The sequence below is a fragment of the Narcine bancroftii genome, chromosome 8 (assembly GCF_036971445.1).
Source record: "Narcine bancroftii isolate sNarBan1 chromosome 8, sNarBan1.hap1, whole genome shotgun sequence".
Classification (NCBI taxonomy): domain Eukaryota; kingdom Metazoa; phylum Chordata; class Chondrichthyes; order Torpediniformes; family Narcinidae; genus Narcine; species Narcine bancroftii.
This window is the reverse complement of record NC_091476.1, coordinates 61,634,646-61,648,743: the sequence shown is the minus strand read 5'-3', so window position 1 is coordinate 61,648,743 and position 14,098 is coordinate 61,634,646. Positions and strand designations below refer to the sequence as shown.

At 33.5% G+C, this 14,098-nt stretch overlaps 1 protein-coding gene across 1 annotated transcript in view; it reads right to left on the bottom strand.

The window, feature by feature from the left end:
* Nucleotides 1-14,098, bottom strand: part of snx15 (sorting nexin 15) — a 174,958-nt gene that overhangs the window by 73,914 nt on the left and 86,946 nt on the right. The window lies entirely within an intron of this gene.

The window sequence follows — 14,098 nt, the reverse complement described above, 5'->3', positions numbered from 1 at the left end:
ATGAGAGAATTTATAAAAGATTGGATCCCCCTGGGTCCTAGGAAGACCAGAAATACAGGAAGAAATGGAAATAGAGAGGACACATAGAACATTAGCCCCGAAACCACAACTGCAGCAAAAACCAAGATCCATTTTAGTAAAATTTTTAAGATATACAACAAGAGAAAATATATTGGAGAAAGCAATGAAGAAAATAAGAGAGGACAAAAAGCAACTGGAATACAAAGGTCAAAAATTTTTTTTCTATCCAGACATAAGTTTTGAACTTCTGAAGAAGAGGAAGGAGTTCAATACAGCAAAAACGATCATATGGAAAAAAGGATATAAATTTATGTCAAAGTACCCAGCGGTACTTAAATTAGTTATTCCAGGGCAACGAAACAGACTATTCTCGGATCAAAAGGAAGCACGAAGATTTGCAGAACAACTACAAAACAAGCAGAGAGATGAAGACATGTAATGAGAGTAAAAAGGACCACAAACTATATGTATGTGTGTATATGGGTATATATATCTATATATATATATAGATATATATATATATATATATATCTATATATATATAGATATATATATATGTGTGTATATAGATGTATATGTATATGTGTGTATACATGAATGTATCCATATTTAGAGGAAAATATATAGTATAGATAAGAATTAAAAAGGGAATGAAAGAGAATAGAGGGAATAAGGAGGGAATTAAAAGAGTAACCTTTGTTACATATGAAAATTGAAATCTTTTCCGGGGGGGCTGGGTGGGGAGGAGCTACGGTCACTGCAAAATCAGTTCACGTTTGTGAGTGAATTCGCAAATCCAAATGGAGAGGGGATATGTGGTTGCCCAACAAGGAATAAAGGGCAACTCAGGAGGGGGAGGGGAGAATGGGGTTAAAGAAGTTTTAAATAGGAGAATAAGGATAATGTTTGAGATTTTAGAAATGTTGTCTTATAAAGTGTTCAAAACAAGAAAGCAGAAATGGATAAGAAGGAAAGGTGATGATGGAGAAACGGAAAGAGAAGATAAACAAAGTATGAAATGGCTACGTTGCACTATATGACTTTAAATATTAATGGAATACATAACCAAATCAAAAGGAAGAAACTGCTAAATTTACTGAAAAAAGAAAAACTTGATATAGCATTTGTGCAAGAAACACATTTAACTGAATTGGAGCACAAGAAATTAAAGAGAGATTGGGTAGGACATGTAACAGCAGCATCATATAATTCAAAAGCAAGAGGAGTAGCTATATTAATCAGTAAAAATGTACCAATTAAAATAGAAGAGGAAATAATAGATCCAGCAGGGAGATATGTAATGATAAAATGTCAGATATATTCGGAGTTTTGGAATCTACTCAATGTATATTCACCTAACGAAGAAGATCAAAAGTTTATGCAAGATATTTTTTTGAAGATAGCAGACACGCAAGGGAACATACTAATACGAGGGGATTTCAACCTTAATTTGTATTCAAATATGGATAAAACTGGGAAAAAAATTAACAGAAAGATCAAAGTAACCAAATTTATAATTAAATTGATGCAAGAAATGCAACTTTTGGATATATGGAGGAAACAACACCCAAAGGAAAAAAAATATTCATATTATTCGGGTAGACATAAAACATACTCAAGAATAGACCTATTTCTGTTATCAGCTCGTATGCAAGATAGAGTAAGAAAAACAGAATATAAATCTAGAATATTATCGGACCATTCACCCTTGATATTGACAATAGAGTTAGAGGACATCCTTCCAAGAATGTATAGATGGAGATTAAACTCCATGCTACTTAAAAGGCAGGATTTTGGAGAATTCATTGAAAGACAAATTAAAATGTACTTTGAAATAAATACGGAATCAGTGAAAGATAAGTTTATACTATGGGATGCAATGAAAGCGTTCATTAGAGGGCAAATAATAAGTTATGTAACCAAGATGAAGAAGGACTATAATCAGGAAACAGCAGTTGGAAAGGGAAATAGTAAATATAGAAAAAGAATGAAGGAAGATACAACTAAAAGAAGAAAATTGGCAGATAAAAAAATAAAATATGAAACACTACAAACATATAAGGTGGAGAAGAACATAATGAAGACAAAACTGAAATATTATGAACTAGGGGAAAAAACGCACAAAATTCTAGCATGGCAGCTTAAGACAGAACAAGCTAAGAAAATAGTATTGGCATCAAGGAAAAAAGACAAACAAATCACATATAATCCAACGGAGATTAATGAAAACTTCAGAGAATTCTATGAACAATTATACCAAACTGAAAACGAAGGGAAAGAAGACAAAATAGATGAATTTTTAACTAAAATTGAACTACCAAAATTACAAATAGAGGAACAAAATAAATTAACAGAACCATTTGAAATAGTAGAAATACAAGAGATAATAAAAAATCTACCAAATAATAAAACACCAGGAGAGGATGGATTCCCAATAGAATTCTATAAAACATTTAAAGATTTATTAATTCCTCCCCTCCTGGACGTAATCAACCAGATTGACAAAACACAAAGCTTATCAGATTCATGTAAAACAGCAATAATTACAGTAATACCAAAGCAAGGGAAAGATCCGCTCGCACCAGCGTCATATAGACCAATATCATTACTTAACACATATTATAAGATAATAGCTAAACTATTAGCAGACAGATTAGCAGATTATGTACCTAAAATGGTAAATCTAGACCAAACTGGATTTATTAAAAAAAGACGAACAACAGACAATATTTGTAAATTTATTAACTTAATTCATGCAGTAGAAGGGAGTAAAGCGCCAACAGTAGCAGTTGCTTTAGACGCAGAGAAGGCCTTTGACAGAGTAGAATGGAATTATTTATTCAAAGTATTACAAAAATTCAGTTTACCAGAGAAGTATATTAATTGCATTAAAGCATTATATAAGGGGCCATTGGCGAAAGTGACAGTAAATGGATATATATCAAAGCAATTTAACTTAAGCAGATCAACAAGGCAGGGATGCCCACTATCAACCTTATTCTTCGCGTTAGCTATAGAACCACTAGCAGAATTGATAAGAACAGAAAATAATATAAAAGGGATAAAAATAAAAGACAAGGAATATAAAATAAGTTTATTTGCAGATGATGTTATAGTATACTTAACAGAACCAGAACTATCAATAAAAGAATTATTTAAGAAATTGAAGGAATATGGAGAAGTGTCGGGTTACAAGATTAACGTAAATAAAAGTGAAGCAATGCCAATGAATAATGCGGATTTCTCAAAATTTAAGAAGGAATCAACATTCAGATGGAAAATGCAAGCAATAAGATACCTAGGTAGAGAAATAAATAAAAATCTCAGCCATCTATATAAACTCAATTATTATCCACTAATGAAAAAATTACAGGACGATTTAGAGCATTGGAAAGATTTACCATTAACACTAATAGGAAGGATAAACTGTATTAAAATGAACATTTTCCCAAGAATATTATACCTATTTCAGGCATTGCCAATACACTTGATGAAGAAAGTCTTCAAGGAGTTAAAGAAAATAATAAGGAAATTTTTATGGAAAGGGGGGAAACCGAGGATAGCACTAGATAAATTAACAGAATGGTATAAACAAGGAGGCTTACAACTGCCAAACTTTATTATAGAGCCGCACAATTAAGATACCTATCAGATTTTTACCAAACAAGGGAAAAGCCAGATTGGACTAGATTAGAACTAGATAAAATAGGGGAAAAGATACCTGAACACATATTATATAAATGGGATGAAAAATTGGTACAACGTAGGAGTTCTCCAGTATTACATCATCTGTTCAATATTTGGAAGAAGATTTATGTAGAAAGGAATAAAACAAATTACCAATTACCAAAACTAATAATGACGCAAAATCAGTTACTCCCTTTCTCCTTTAGAGAATGGGAGAAAAAAGGGATCAAAAGAATAGAAAATTGTTTTTCAGGAAATAGATTATTATCCTTTGAACAAATGAAAGATAAATACAATATAACTCAAGATACAGTGCTAGCATATTACCAATTGAGATCCTACTTGAAGGACAAATTAGGAAGCAGTCTGACGTTACCAGAGGGAAGTAACTTTGAATATGTGATTACAGGTACAATGATAATCAAAAGATTTATAACAAATATGTATATTAAACTGCAAAAAAAGGAGAATGAGGAAACAAATGGTAAAACTAAACAAAAATGGGAACAAGATTTAAATATAAAGATAAAAAAGGAAACATGGGAGAAGTTATGTTCTGGAAAGATAAGAAATACAATAAATACAAGGTTATGTATGATACAATATAACTGGATACACAGGCTATACATTACACCTCAAAAGTTAAATAAATGGGACCTAACAGTATCTGACAGATGTTTTTGTTGTAAAAAAGAAATGGGAACAACAATTCATGCAATCTGGACATGTGAGAAAGTAGAAAAATTTTGGGAAGATCTAAACCAGATATTAAATAAAATTACAGAAAACAATATACCAAAAAACCCAGAGATCTTCCTCCTAAGTAACATAAAAAACAAAGAATTTGGACTTGATTTGGATGGTGCACAAAAAAGATTTGTTAAGATAGCTCTAGCTGTAGGAAAAAAATGTATTATGTCAACCTGGAAATTGGAAGATAATTTGAAAATACAACAATGGTATATAGAAATGAATAAATGTATTCCATTACAAAAAATAACATATAGTTTAAGAAATAATATTGAAATATTTGAACAAATATGGGAGCCATACATGAAACACAATAGAGAAAACCTACCGGGGACATTTACCACCTAAATTAACGAAAGGAGAAGGAAATGAAAAGAATTGACTCAGTGGAATTTCTTGTTTATTTTTATTGATTGACAACATTGTTTGACTGGTTTGATGTATCTTAGATTTTGTACTTTAAATGGATGGGGGGGGGAGGTAGGGAGGGTGGGATGGGAGGAGGGAGGGGGGGAGAAAATGACATTGTATATATTTGAAAAGGAAAATGTATGTATCATGGTCAATGTGGTTTATGGTGTGAAAAATAAAAAAATTTAAAAAAAGATCTGTATTTCCAGATCCCTGTGTTCCACAGTAGTCCACAGTGCCCTACCTTTTTACTGTGTATGTCCTTTCTTGGTTTGTCCTTCCAAAATGCAACACCTCACACTTCTCTGTATTAAATTCCATCTGCTATTTTTCAGCCCATTTTACCAGCTAGACCAGATCTCTCTGCAAGCGTTGAAAATCTTATTTGCTGTCCACCACACCTCTGATTTTAGTGTCATCTGCAAACTTGCAGATCCTTTTTACCACATTATCATCCAGCTCATTGATACAGATGACAAACAACTATGGTCCCAGCACCAATTCTTGAGGCACACCACTAATCATGCCTCCAATCTGAAAGCAATCATCCACCACTACTCTCTGGCTTTTCCCATCCAGCCATTGTTGAATCCAGTTCACTACTTCACCTGTCATTTAAACCTTCCTGACTAACCTCATGTGGAATCCTGTCGAATGTCCATGTAGACAACATGCACAGCCATTCCTTCATCAACTTCCCTGCTAACCTCCTTAAAAATTCTATAATATTAGTTAAACATGACCTACCACACACAAAGCCATGTTGATTATCCATAATCAGTCCCTAGTTAGCCAAATTATTATATATCTGATCTTTTATTTCCATTACTTTACATACCACTGACGTTAGAGTTTCAGCCTATAATTTCCAGGGTTACTTTTAGAGCCTTTTTTAAACAATGGAAGCTACCCTCCAATCCTCTGGCACCACACCCATGGCTAAGGACATTTTAAATATTTCTGCCAAAGCCCCTGCAATTCCTACACCAGCCTCCCTCAAGGTCCAAGGGAATATCTTGTCAGGCCCTGGGGAATTTATCCACTCTTATTTGTTTTAAGACAGCAAGTACTACATGAGTCACGTGATGGAGTAGTGGCCGGTCAGGGGACTCCAGCCCTGTCCAGAAAAGTTTAAAAAAAACACACAAAACACAAAGGCACAAACATAAAAATTAAAACAAAGTGAAAGTAAAGGTGGGAAGAAAATGGCATCGAAGAAAGAAAAGTCGAAAGCAACGGGAAGAAGAGAAGAAGAAAGAACATCGGAAGAAGAAGGTGAAGGCCTTACCTGTCCGAGGAGGCCCGCCACGGAGAGAGAAGCCCGCTCCCTAAGGTCAGTGGAAGTCCCGAGCTCGGGACTACAAAAATGGCTCGCTGAGCCAAGTAAAAGTGCGTAACCACAGATGGAAATCTTTTGTTGGGGGGGCTGGGTGGGGAGGAGTTATGGTCACTGCGAAATCAGTTGACGCTTGCGAGTGAATTTGCAAATCCAAATGGAGAGGGGATATGTGGTTGCCCGACAAGGGATAAAGGGCAACTCAGGAAGGGGAGGGGATAGTGCGTTAAAGAAATTTTAGATAGGAGAATAAGGAAAATGTTTGAGGTTTTAGAAATGTTGTCTTATAAAGTGTTCAAAACAAGAAAGCAGAAATGGATAAGAAGGAAAGGTGATAATGAGGAAACGGAAAGGAAAGATAAACAAAGTATGAAATGGCTACGTTGAACTATATGACTTTAAATATTAACGGAATACTTAACCAAATCAAAAGAAAGAAACTGCTAAATTTACTGAAAAAAGAAAAAATTGACATAGCATTCGTGCAAGAAACACATTTAACTGAAATGGAGCACAAGAAATTAAAGAGAGATTGGACATATAACAGCAGCGTCATATAATCCAAAAGCTAGAGGAGTAGCTATATTAATCAGTAAAAATGTACCAATTAAAATAGAAGAGGAAATAATAGATCGAGCATGGAGATATGTAATGATAAAATGTCAGATATATTCGGAGTTTTGGAATTTACTCAATGTATATTCACCTAATGAAGAAGATCAAAAATTTATTCAAGATATTTTTTTGAAGATAGCAGACACGCAAGGGAACATACTAATACGAGGGGATTCAAACGTGGATAAAACTGGGAAAAAAATTAACAGAAAGAACAAAGTAACCAAATTTATAATTAAATCGATGCAAGAAATGCAACTTTTGGATACATGGAGGAAACAACACCCAAAGGAAAAGGAATATTCATATTATTCGGTTAGACATAAAACATACTCAAGAACAGACCTATTCCTGTTATCAGCTCGTATGCAAGACAGAGTAAGAAAAACAGAATATAAAGCTAGAATATTATTGGACCACTCACCCCTGATATTGACAATAGAGTTAGAGGACATCCCTCCAAGAATGTATAGATGGAGATTAAACTCCATGCTACTTAAAAGGCAGGAATTTAGAGAATTCATTGAAAGGCAAATTAAAATGTACTTTGAAATAAATACGGAATCAGTGAAAGATGTTTATACTATGGGAAGCAAAGAAAGCGTTCACCAGAGGGCAAATAATAAGTTATGTAACCAAGATGAAGAAGGATTACAATCAGGAAACAGAGCAGTTGGAAAGGGAAATAGTAAATATAGAAAAAGAATTAGCAATGAAGGAAGACACAACTAAAAGAAGAGAATTGGCAGATAAAAAAATAAAATATGAAACACTACAAACATATAAGGTGGAGAAGAACATAATGAAGACAAAACAGAAATATTATGAACTTGGAGAAAAATGCACAAAATTCTAGCATGGCAGCTTAAGACAGAACAAGCTAAGAAAATAGTATTGGCATCAAGGAAAAAAGACAAACAAATCACATATAATCCAACGGAGATTAATGAAAACTTCAGAGAATTCTATGAACAATTATACCAAACTGAAAACGAAGGGAAAGAAGACAAAATAGATGAATTTTTAACTAAAATTGAACTACCAAAATTACAAAAAGAGGAACAAAATAAATTAACAGAACCATTTGAAATAGTAGAAATACAAGAGATAATAAAAAATCTACCAAATAATAAAACACCAGGTGAGGATGGATTCCCAATAGAATTCTATAAAACATTTAAAGATTTATTAATTCCTCCCCTCCTGAAAGTAATCAACCAGATTGATAAAACACAAAGCTTACCAGATTCATGCAAAACAGCAATAATTACAGTAATACCAAAGAAAGGGAAAGATCCGCTCGCACCAGCGTCATATGGACCAAAATCTTTACTTAACACGGATTATAAGATAATAGCTAAACTATTAGCAAATAGATTAGCCGACTATGTACCAAAAATAGTAAATCTAGACCAAACTGGATTTATTAAAAAAAGACGAACAAGAGACAATTTTTGTAAATTTATTAACTTAATTCATGCAGTAGAAGGGAATAAAGCTCCAACAATAGATGCAGAGAAGGCCTTTGACAGAGTAGAATGGAATTATTTATTCAAAGTATTACAAAAATTCAGTTTACCAGAGAAGGATATTAATTGGATTAAAGCATTTTATAAGGGACCATTGGCGAAAGTGACAGTAAATGGATATATATCAAAACAATTTAACTTAAGCAGATCAACAAGGCAGGGATGCCCACTATCAACCTTATTCTTCGCGTTAGCTATAGAACCACCAGCAGAATTGATAACAACAGAAATTAATACAAAAGGGATAAAAATAAAAGACAAGGAATATAAAATCAGTTTATTTGCAGATGATGTTATAGTATACTTAACAGAACCAGAAATATCAATAAAAGAATTACATAAGAAATTGAAGGAATATGGAGAAGTGTTGGGTTACAAGATTAACACAAATAAAAGTGAAGCAATGCCAATGAATAATGCGGATTTCTCAAAATTTATGAAAGAATCACCATTCAGATGGCAAATGCAAGCAATACGATACCTAGGTATACAAATAAATAAAAACCTCGGCCATCTATATAAACTCAATTATTATCCTCTAATGAAAAAATTACAAGACGACTTAAAGCATTGGAAAGACTTACCACTAACACTAATAGGAAGGATAAACTATATTAAAATGAACATTTTCCCAAGGAAAATTTCAAGCATTGCCAATACACTTGACAGAGAAATTCTTCAAGGAGTTAAAGAAAATAATAAGGAAATTTTTATGGAAAGGGGGGAAACCGAGGATAGCACTAGATAAATTAACAGAATGGTATAAACAAGGAGGCTTACAACTGCCAAACTTTATTATAGAGCCGCACAATTAAGATACCTATCAGATTTTTATCAAACAAGGGAAAAGCCAGATTGGACTAGATTAGAACTAGATAAAATAGGGGAGAAGATACCTGAACATATATTATATAAATGGGATGAAAAATTGGTACAACAAAGGAATTCTCCAGTATTACATCATCTGCTCAATATTTAGAAGAAGATTCATGTAGAAAGGAATAAAACAAATTACCAATTACCAAAACTAATACTGACGCAAAATCAGCTAATCCCTTTTACAATAGATAACCTTTCCTTTAGAGAATTGGAGAAAAAAGGGATCAAAAGAATAGAAAATTGTTTTTCAGGAAATAGATTATTATCATTTGAACAAATGAAAGATAAATACAATATAACTCAAGATACAGTGCTGGCATATTACCAATTGAGATCCTACTTGAAGGACAAATTAGGTAGCAGTCTGACATTACCAGAGGGAAGTAACTTTGAATATGTGATTACAGATACATTGAAAATCAAAAGATTTATAACAAATATGTATATTAAACTGCAAGAAAAGGAGAATGAGGAAACAAATGGTAAAACTAAACAAAAATGGGAACAAGATTTAAACATAAAGATAAAGAAGGAAACATGGGAGAAGTTATGCTCTGGAACTATGAGAAAAACAATAAACACGAGATTACGTATGATACAATATAACTGGATACGCAGGCTATACATTGCACATCAAAAGTTAAATAAATGGGATCCAACAGTATCTGACAGATGTTTTTGTTGTAAAAAGGAAATGGGAACAACAATTCATGCAATCTGGACGTATGAGAAAGTCAAAAAATTTTGGGAAGATCTAAACCAGATATTAAATAAAATCACAGAATGCAATATACCAAAAAAACCAGAGATCTTCCTCCTAAGTAACATAAAAAACAAAGAATTTGGACTTGATTTGGATGGTGCACAAAAAAGATTTGTTAGGATAGCCCTAGCTGTAGCAAAAAAATGTATTATGTCAGCCTGGCAATTAGAAGATAACTTGAGAATACAACAATGGTATATAGAAATGAATAAATGTATTCCATTAGAAAAAATAACATATAATTTAAGAAATAATATTACAATATTAGAACAAATATGGGAGCCATAGATGAAACACAATAGAGAAAACCTACCGGGGACATCTACCACCTAAAATGACAGAAGGAGAAGGAAATGGAAAGAATTGACTCAGTGGAATTTCTTGTTTATTTTTATTGAGTGACAACATTGTTTGACGGGTTTAATGTATCTTAGATTCTGAACTTTAAATGCATGGGAGAAGAGGTAGGGAGGGTGGGATGGGAAGAGGGAGGGGGGGGATAAAACAACACTGTATATATTTGAAAAGAAAAATGTTTGTATCTTGATTAATGTGGTTTATAGTGTGAAAAATAAAAAAATTAAAAAAAAATTAATTTCCTGCTTTCGCACTTGGGCATCTTCCCTGCTGATCTTGGTGCCGTCAGTGACAAACATGGTGAAAGGTTTCACAGGGACATTACGACCGTGGAAAAGCAGTATCAGGGCAACTGGAATACATCATTGCTGGACACTGACACAAGAGGCATCAGATGCTGAGTACAAACGAAGAACAGCGGCAAAACATTTTGAGGTCACTTTAATGAACGCAACGTGTCACCATCATGATGCAATTAAACATGCTAAATTCAATAAAAGTTCATTTACTGGTTTTATAGAATTTTATTGGGAAACCATCCTCTCCTGGTGTTTTATTATTCGGTAGTTTTTTTTAATTATATCTTGTATTTCTACTATTTCAAATGGTTCTGTTAATTTATTTTGTTCCTCTATTTGTAATTTTGGTAGTTCAATTTTAGTTAAAAATTCATCTATTTTGTCTTCTTTCCCTTCGTTTTCAGTTTGGTATAATTGTTCGTAGAATTCTCTGAAGTTTTCATTAATCTCCGTTGGATTATATGTGATTTGTTTGTCTTTTTTCCTTGATGCCAATACCATTTTCTTAGTTTGTTCTGTCTTAAGCTGCCATGCTAGAATTTTGTGCATTTTTCTCCAAGTTCATAATATTTCTGTTTTGTCTTCATTATGTTCTTCTCCACCTTATATGTTTGTAGTGTTTCATATTTTATTTTTTTATCTGCCAATTCTCTTCTTTTAGTTGTGTCTTCCTTCATTGCTAATTCTTTTTCTATATTTGCTATTTCCCTTTCCAACTGCTCTGTTTCCTGATTGTAGTCCTTCTTCATCTTGGTTACATAACTTATTATTTGCCCTCTGATGAACGCTTTCATTGCGTCCCATAGTATAAACTTATCTTTCACTGATTCCGTATTTATTTCAAAGTACATTTTAATTTGTCTTTCAATTAATTCTCCAAAATCCTGCCTTTTAAGTAGCATGGAGTTTAATCTCCATCTATACATTCTTGGAGGGATGTCCTCTAATTCTATTGTCAATATCAGTGGTGAGTGGTCCGATAATATTCTAGCTTTATATTCTGTTTTCCTAACTCTGTCTTGCATGCGAGCTGATAACAGGAATAGGTTATTCTTGAGTATGTTTTATGTCTACCCGAATAATATGAATATTCCTTTCCCTTTGGGTGTTGTTTCCTCCATATATCCAAAAGTTGCATTTCTTGCATCAATTTAATTATAAATTTGGTTACTTTGTTCTTTCTGTTAATTTTTTCCCAGTTTTATCCATGTTTGAATAAAAATTAAGGTTGAAATCCCCTCGTATTAGTATGTTCCCTTGCGTGTCTGCTATCTTCAAAAAAATATCTTGCATAAATTTTTGATCTTCTTCGTTAGGTGAATATACATTGAGTAGATTCCAAAACTCCGAATATATCTGACATTTTATCATTACATATCTCCCTGCTGGATCTATTATTTCCTCTTCTATTTTAATTGGTACATTTTTACTGATTAATATAGCTACTCCTCTAGCTTTTGAATTATATGACGCTGCTGTTACATGTCCTACCCAATCTCTCTTTAATTTCTTGTGCTCCAATTCAGTTAAATGTGTTTCTTGCATGAATGCTATATCAATTTTTTCTTTTTTCAGTAAATTTAGCAGTTTCTTCCTTTTGATTTGGTTATGTATTCCGTTAATATTTAAAGTCATATAGTTCAACGTAGCCATTTCATACTTTGTTTATCTTTCCTTTCTGTTTCCTCATCATCACCTTTCCTTGTTATCCATTTCTGCTTTCTTGTTTTGAACACTTTATAAGACAACATTTCTAAAACCTCAAACATTTCCCTTATTCTCCTATCTAAAATTTCTTTAACCCCACTATCCCCTCCCCTTCCTGAGTTGCCCTTTATCCCTTGTCGGGCAACCACATCTCCCCTCTCCATTTGGATTTGCGAATTCACTCGCCAGCGTCAACTGATTTTGCAGTGACCGTAACTCCTCCCCACCCAGCCCCCCCAGAAAAGATTTCAATTTTCATTTTTAACGAAGGTCACTTTCTTAATTCCCTCCTTACTTCCTCTCTTCCCTTTCTTTCCCTTATTAATTCTTATCTTATATATATATCTCTATATATATTATCTTATATATATATATCTCTTATATATTATCTCTATATATTTTCCTTTAAATACGGATACACACATATATATATATATATACACACACACCCATATACACACATACATATAGTTCGTGGTCATTTTTACTCTCGTTACATGTCTTCATTTCTGTCTGTTTTGTAGTTGTTCTGCAAATTTTCGTGCTTCCTCCGGATCCGAGAATACTCTGTTTTGCTGCCCTGGAATAACTATTTTAAGTACCGCTGGGTACTTTAGCATAAATTTGTATCCTTTTTTCCATAGGATCGCTTTTGCTGTATTAAACTCCTTTCTCTTCTTCAGGAGTTCAAAACTTATGTCTGGATAGAAAAAGTTTTTCTTCTCTTATTTTCTTCATTGCTTTCTCCAATATATTTTCTCTTGTTGTATATCTTAGGAATTTTACTAAAATGGATCTTGTTTTTTGTTGTGGCTGTGGTTTCGGGGCTAATGTTCTATTTCCATTTCTTCCTGTAATTCTGGTCTTCCTAGTACCCTGGGGATCCAATCTTTTATAAATTCTCTCATATTCTTGCCTTCATCATCTTCCTTAAGGCCCACTATCTTTATATTATTTCTTCTATTATAATTTTCCATTATATCTATCTTCTGAGCTAACAGCTCTTGTGTCTCTTTAACTTTTTTATTAGATTCTTCTAATTTCTTTTTTAAGTCCTCTACTTCCATTTCTACGGCTGTTTCTCGTTCTTCCACCTTGTCCACTCTTTTTCCTATATCTGACATGACCATCACTAATCTATTCATTTTTTCTTCTGTACTTTTAATTCTTTTTATTTCACTAAATTCTGTGATTGCCATTCTTTTACTGATTCCATATATTCTTTAAAAAAATATCCATTGTCTTGCCTTTCCCTTCTTCTTCCATTTCTGTTCTTCTTCAGGTTGGTCATCTGTTGTTTCTTTGTTTTCTCTTTACTCTCTTCTTTTTTGTTCTCGTTGTTTTCTATGTTCTCTTCCTGTTGTTGTGTTGCAGCTGTCATTCTCAGCTGTGGAGATCGACTCCTCAGCTGGTCCCCCCTCCCGTGACTTTTTCTTGTCATGCACATCGCGCATGTGCGACTCCTCGCACATGCGCGGTTGCGCACTTTTGCTTGGCTCCGCGAGCCATTTTTGTAGTCCCGAGCTCGGGACTTCAACTGACCTTAGGGAGCGGGCTTCTCTCTCCGCGGCGGGCCTCCTCGGACAGGTAAGGCCTTCACCTTCTTCCAACGTCCTTTCTTCTTCTCTTCTTCCCGTTGCTTTCGACTTTTCTTTCTTCGCTCCCATTTTCTTCCCACCTTTACTTTCACTTTATTTTAATTTTTATGTTTGTGCCTTTGTGTTTTCTGTGTTTGTTTTAAACT